This window comes from Alligator sinensis, unplaced genomic scaffold (assembly GCF_000455745.1).
Source record: "Alligator sinensis unplaced genomic scaffold, ASM45574v1 scaffold624_1, whole genome shotgun sequence".
In the NCBI taxonomy this organism is placed as follows: Eukaryota; Metazoa; Chordata; order Crocodylia; family Alligatoridae; genus Alligator; species Alligator sinensis.
Window position 1 is genome coordinate 1,679,365 of NW_005842021.1, and position 6,719 is coordinate 1,686,083.

Below are 6,719 nucleotides of genomic sequence, written 5' to 3' on the forward strand. Positions count from 1 at the left end.
CTCTTTGGCAATATAAATGTCTCAAAAGGTGTTTACATATTATCATTGTTTTTCCTTTTCTTGGCCTGATAATACTTGGGTGACAAATGTCAGGAGGAAGGGCTCAGTTTAGGCCTATTGAGTTTAAAAACCTTTAATCCGCCTATTCCAGGTAATGAGCTTGTGCTACTGGTTTCTTGTTTGTTTCTATTTGTATTTTTCCTCATGCCTTTCTGGGTACAGTCCAATCGATGTTTAATTTCCCAAACCAGCTCTGCGAGAAGATTTACTTTATTGTATTTGTCCTGCAAACAATATTCATTCTGGAGCTTGCGCTAAAGAGCAAGATATTGAAATGCTCGAGAAGAATAAAAGATAGAGAGAGAGAAGAGAGTAAAGGCATAAGAAAGGCTTGTTGATTTGCCTGCAGCTTTGTCTCAATATGCATATTAAATAAACTTTTAAGTTCCTAGGGCAGGTTGAGATTTTAAGGGGCAGGAGAAGCAGTGGATTAGGGATCCCTTGTCCCCAGAGTGGTAACTACTAGGGGAGGAGAGAGAGAGAGACATTTGAAAGAGGAAGGTGCTTAGACCAGCCATCAGCTGCAGCCATGCTATCCTTCTGAGAAATCAAAGAGCAAGTGAGGGTGCTACGCACAAACAGCTTTAATCACTGGATAATGTCTTAAACATGACAGAGATGTAAACTCTGGGCCCAAATCTGACCTACCATAATTAGATGTGTCTCATCTAATCTGTTTATCTTTTTATAATGTGTTTTTCACCCTGATATCAGAGTATCTGGGTATGCGATGAAAAAAAACCAACCCAGCTAGCTTTTTAAACAATGGAACGTGCTACTTTGCTTTTTTATTTGCATTCTCTATAAAATAGATTATGCTGGCATAGCAGCTTTCAGGAGAGGATCTAAAACACTTTCCAGATTTTAATTTACTATTACAACAACCTGATGAAGTCACTATTCGACCCATTATGGAAAGTGGCAAATGGAGGTATAAGATATTTCACTTAATTCACCTGATAGCACACAGGTAAAGCTAATTAAAAATAGGGTGAGGACTATTTATAATTATTGCATAATTTAAAATAAAAATACCTTTAAAGTTTTGCCTAAATTTCAAATTCGAAAATTTTCAAATCAGCTCGACAGTTGGTCAACACTGTTGGGTTTTTTTTTAATTTTGAAAATGTCAGTAATAGGTTGGGTTGATCTCAGAACAGAAGTCCCAATTTCTAGTCACTAAGTAATGCTGCCTTTGTGGGGACTGTGTTAGAGACATAAGGAAAGGAAGCAGGTCCTATTTGGTTATACAGTGTTGCAGCAGATGTGAAGGAGACAGCAGAGTTAGAGGTTACACCACTGTCTGGGGAACCTGCACAAAGAGCCATATTTAACAATGGGCACTAGACTGAAAGGGTATGCAAACTGGACGCTTCCTTCATCTATGTAGAAATATTTTAAGCAGCCCATAAGCAATTATTTTACTGGATCAGGATGTAATTACACTTTTTTTTAAATGCCAGAATCTAACTAACTGGCCATGAACAGAAATAAACCCTTTTTGGTAAAGCACACAGCAGTGAAAGGGTCAAAACAGTTGTCTTAACTAAACTCTCCTGAGAACAAATGTTGTTTACAGTATATGTTTAAAATAATATTCCTGGCTAGCCAGGCTTTCCCTCAGGATAGTGCAATTACAACAGTAACAGAGGATTAATTAAAGACTCTCCCATAGGTGTTGCTAGAGATCTTGAATCGACCAAAGGGGGATACATTACCAACTGAGCACAGAGGTGAACAGACCAGAGCTGTTCAAAATAATTAGTTAGGCATAAGGGCAGGGTTGAGCTTTTTGCCTCATTTATCTGATTTTGATTAATACTTTAATTTCATTTTTTTTATGCAGAAGAAGCACGTTGGCTCCCATTTATGTGTGAGAAATGAACGAGAGAGATCAGGCCTCTGAATGCAGAAATCAATAGAGAATGAATTTATTCTGGTCCAATGTCAAGTAGGATATCTATTTTTCACACCTGGTTTCAAACCTTGGAACCCTGGAGTAGCTCTTTTACTTTCTTTTCCTTAAAAAAAAAATCCCTGCTTATACCCAATGGACAGAAGGATACAATATATGAAAGGAAGAAACTATGACATTATAGGGCATAAAAGTCAATAGGAGCTAGAATGCGATTCTTCTTTCTAGGCCCTTGATAGTCTCCCCCAAATACAAGATAATGGGCTAGATTATCACTTGCAGTCAGCCGAAACCCAAAAGTGAGAGTACGAGGTGTGACAAAGATGTGCACTGAAGGATACCAAAATGCACTGCTTGTGCAGAAAACTTAAAAAGGGGCAAGATTCTTTCCTTTTGCGCAAACATTTCTTTCCATAGCTTCTGTTTCCGAGTTCTTTATTTTGGATATAGGTGACACTGGACACATCTACACAAGACACTGACTGTGCGGTAGCCCATGACTACTGTGCAGTAGTGTTGCATGGCAGGAAGCCTGATGCAACATGACTGTACAGTAGTCACTAGGGCTGCGCGAAGCTTCGGTCCCTGATTCAATTCGGCAGAGATTTGGCCTGATTCAGTGGCTGAATCTCCAAATCCAAATCAAATTATAGGACCCTTTAATCTCTCTAAATTGATTCAGAAAAATTTGGAAATTCGGACACAGACACAACTTTAAATGTTTTTTCTACATATCTCTAGGTAGCAGGGGTTCATGACTGCTACAATGCTGGGGCGCATGGAGCATCCCACAGAAGTGTGGGGGGCTACCCAGCATGCTTGGCAGCAGACCCGGAAGTGGACCAGAAGCACTTCCAGTCTACTTCTGGTTCTGCCAGGGAGCATGCAAGGGGCTCTTCCCCACTGCCCCCCCCCCCACATTCCCTCCCAGCTCAGTGACTGGTGCCTCCTGGGTCTGGGGGGGGGGCACCTGGGGTCCCCCCACAGCTGATCACTAAGCCGGGGAGGCATGGGGGGGAGGGGGTGGCAGCACACTCCCCGGCAGACTCAGAAGTGCTTCTGGTCCACTTCCAGGTTCGCTGCCAAGCACATGGGGGCCCCCTCGCACACCTGTGGGATGCTTCATGCACCCCAGCATTGCAGCGTTCACAAGCTGTGCCCACTACCTCAAGGTACATAGAAAAAACTTTTAAAGCTGTGTCTGTGTCCGAATCACTGATTCTCCGAATCGGCATTGAATCTTCAGCTTGAGATTTGGGCAAACTGAATCAGGGACAGTGATCTGAATCAACAAATCAAATCACTGTCCCCGATTCAGGCTGAATCTGAATCCAAATCGAATAGGGCCCCTTTCACACACCCCTAGTAGTCACAAGCTACTGTGCAGTCAGCATCATGAAAAAGCCGTTCCTCACTGAAACTGCGCAATAACTAGAGTTTCTGCACAGTCAGTGTCTTTTGTAGATGTTGCCACTCAATAATAAAATCAGGGGGATACTGAATGTTTCTGGAATATAGGAAAGTTTGGGATGTAAGAAAGGGAAAACACAGATCAAAATGAGGTTCACTTGAAAGACCCTAGGTCCTGGGTGTATCCAAAATGTATATTAGGCAGGTCAGTTGTGAATGCCTAATTGTCTTTGATACACCACCTTAATCCTAGGGATGTTCTGGGCATTTCTTCCACCCTGAGCTATGCTAGAAAAGTCTCCCATTCAAATTATATGGCTTTATAATTAATTTTCTTAGTAGGAAGCCATACAAAGCACATCAAGTTAAACCCTTTTCTGATGTTAATTGGTATATAGCTGCATTGACTTCAATAGAGTTACACTGATTTATCTTATCTCAGGATCTAGCTCAGTGAATGTATGAGCTTCTGGGTGATTTAGCTCCAGTTATTTATTTGTGGAGGTGAGAACTGGTCCGAAAGGTGACTGAATCAGTTGAGGAGTGATCTTGTAAGGGACATACTAATATTTTGTATGGCTAGCATCTCTTTTAAGTGTTGCCAATGCAGAGTAAATTATATTCCATTTATTCAAGCAGCAAATATGAGGGAATCACTTAAAATGTTCTGTGCCTCCTTACTGTAGATGGAGAATAGGATGCAGTGCCATTTAATTCCTGACTGACTCCGAGATAAAGAAAATAACTGTAAGGTGATATCTCTTGGCTTTTGGACTAAACTGACTACTTACTCTGAGTTTAACTTAGAGGAGAAGTTGGCATATGTGTGAGGCAAGCCCCAGGAAAGTTGTCATGTCAGTTTTAAAGTATGAGATGGCACAAAGCCTCCCCTTTTATTGATGTCCTGGCAGTTTTAGTTCAGAGAATTCAGTCTAGGAAAAAGCAAAGAATTCACTAAGAGAAACATTAACTCAATAACTACTGTACCAATAATTTTCAAAGGCAACAATGAATAATGTGACCTGACGTAAATTCTTATGTGCTGTCACGTCTCACAATTGCCCCTTGATAAAAGAGATAGCCTTTATTGTGGATCAGAATTCATGTTTGTCCATATAAATCTACTTCTTAACTGATCGCTGAGAGTCCAATATCCTAAAAACCTCCAGTTATGTCCCATTGATAGAGTACTATTTTGTGCACATTACTAGAGCAGTGCAGACGGCACATTCTCACTCAGTAGGGTGCATGCCTCTGAGATTTTCTCAAGGCTCTGTTCATCTCTTTTTGTTCTTACTGTACATTTACACAGACCCTCCAGTGCCTTGAGGATTAGTTGCATAGCTCAATATGCGAGCAGTGTGTATTGTAATTCTGACCTACCTGCCAATATTGGAAGTACACAGCAACTAGGCACATTGTGGGAAGACTTTCACTGATCACACAGGAACCTCTAATATAGTCCCTCTTGCTAATGATTCTAGAAGACCTATGTCTGATTGAACCAAAAGCCCCGGCTGATCGAATTTATGCCGAAACTCATTCTGCAACAGACAAAACAATAGACAGGAAAGAAGGAGAACTGGTTCACTGTATTCTCTGTGTAAACTGTTGCATTTCTCTTGTTGCTATTAATATAGCTAGAAGGGCATTAGTAACTTTTGTACATATGACATTATATCCTTGCAGAAATCTCTTGAGCTGTTGTCACTAGATGGTGATGGATGTATAAGACAGGCTGCATTCTCCTTATCTGTCCCTGTATATATTCAGGATAGTGGGTTTCAGGTTAGTGTGAAACAGCTAGCTCCTTTATGCTTTGGGAACTCAGAATTGCTGCTGTCTCCCCTGAGGTTAATATGCCAATAGAGATTAATTAAGGAGCCATTTATGATAAAAAAGAGACCTAGATTTTTCCTGTTTTTATTCAAGAGAGGATCAGACAGCGGAATACATACAGCATTTAATACAATATGTTTGACTGTAGATGGATTGTTTATGAGTGAATGAAAAGACCTCCCCCTTGGTAGGGTTTCCATAAAAAGTTTAGTGCCTCATATTGATCAGACCGCCGCCCATTTTCTTTGGCATTCATTCATCTTTACCAAAAGGGAAATCCATGCAAAATACTTGGGGGGCAGAGAGGTTTCTCCATTTCCTTCCTTCAAAGTCTAGCAGAATCAATCCTCTTGTATGTCTTAAAAAAGAACTGGGGATTCTCCTTTTGGAAAAGTAGCTGAATAGTGAAAGATGCCTGGAGTGAGTTTGCCCAACCCTGTAGCTGCTCTAACTTGCCCCAAAAGCTGATTCAGCTCCAGGTAGTCTGTAGATGGAAGGAGACTTGAGTATTTTAAGAATATCTTTGTCCTTACCTTTCCTCCTGGTGTTTCTCACAGCAAAGGATCAATCCCATTCCTATTTGGCATAATTAAAAAACTAACTTCACCTTTTGTAAGAGCAGAGGGATTACCTCTGAAGCCCAAGTCCTAACTCTAGTAATTAGATATGGCCTCTCTGAGAGTTGCATATTAAGGCCCTAATCCTGCATGCCTCATCTCCACATGAAAGTGGCTTCTCATGGGAGCACTCTCATTGCAGTCAGGTGAGTGAGGCTGACAGGATTTAGTCCCCTGGTACTTTTACTTGCAAAGAAAATTCTTTACCTCCTCTCATAAGCTGTAGAGCTTTGCTGCTGTGCACTGCTAAACATCTCCTGGAGCATTTCAGTGCTGGAGGAAGCTTCTGTCTGCAGCTTTTGTTAAACCATTAAGGCACTGGGGCAGTATGAAAACCGTGAAATGCTCTGGTGCCTTAATGCCCTAAATTATCACAAGGAGTCTTATGATCGCTGCTTTTCCTTGCAGGAGGAACCTCGACAGCTGGCTAACTCTTGCCTCCATATCCCTTCTGGGAGAACACAGTGCTAGTGGCTGGGGACAGCCTTTGGACTCAGGGCACTGGAGAGCACAGATTGTGACTAGGCTTTGGGTAATGGGGGGAAGGTATGTTTTCGTTGCGTCTGCCCTACACTTTGCTCAGCTGTGTAGGAGCCCCTCAGCTAGCACTGAGCATCCTCAGTGCTGTTGTTGCAATGTGAAAGAGTAAGGTCAACATGTCTCCTTTTGCCCAAGAGAGCACAGAGCATGCTGCTCACCATTAGGGGAACATTGAGCAGCAGAACCAATGGAAGAAACAGGTAGAAACAGCAGTGTTCCTGGTAATGCACAGTTTGCCACTATTCCCATTGTCTCTGCATGATTTTTATAGCATACACATGGTGTCACAGAAAGGCTGGCTTCCTTATGGTCATACCCTCAGGTTTTTTACTTCAGTG

General features: G+C 41.7%; 1 long non-coding RNA gene across 1 annotated transcript in view; it reads right to left on the bottom strand.

Moving 5' to 3' along the window:
* LOC106722112 overlaps positions 1-5,864 on the bottom strand; it is a 10,509-nt gene extending 4,645 nt beyond the window's left edge. Inside the window, exons 1-2 of the long non-coding RNA XR_001357903.2 lie at positions 5,758-5,864; positions 4,769-4,929 (exon numbers count right to left, since the gene is read on the bottom strand). This is a non-coding gene — a long non-coding RNA (uncharacterized LOC106722112). The remainder of the gene's footprint in view (positions 1-4,768; positions 4,930-5,757) is intronic.
* Between the last annotated feature and the right edge of the window lie 855 nt (positions 5,865-6,719).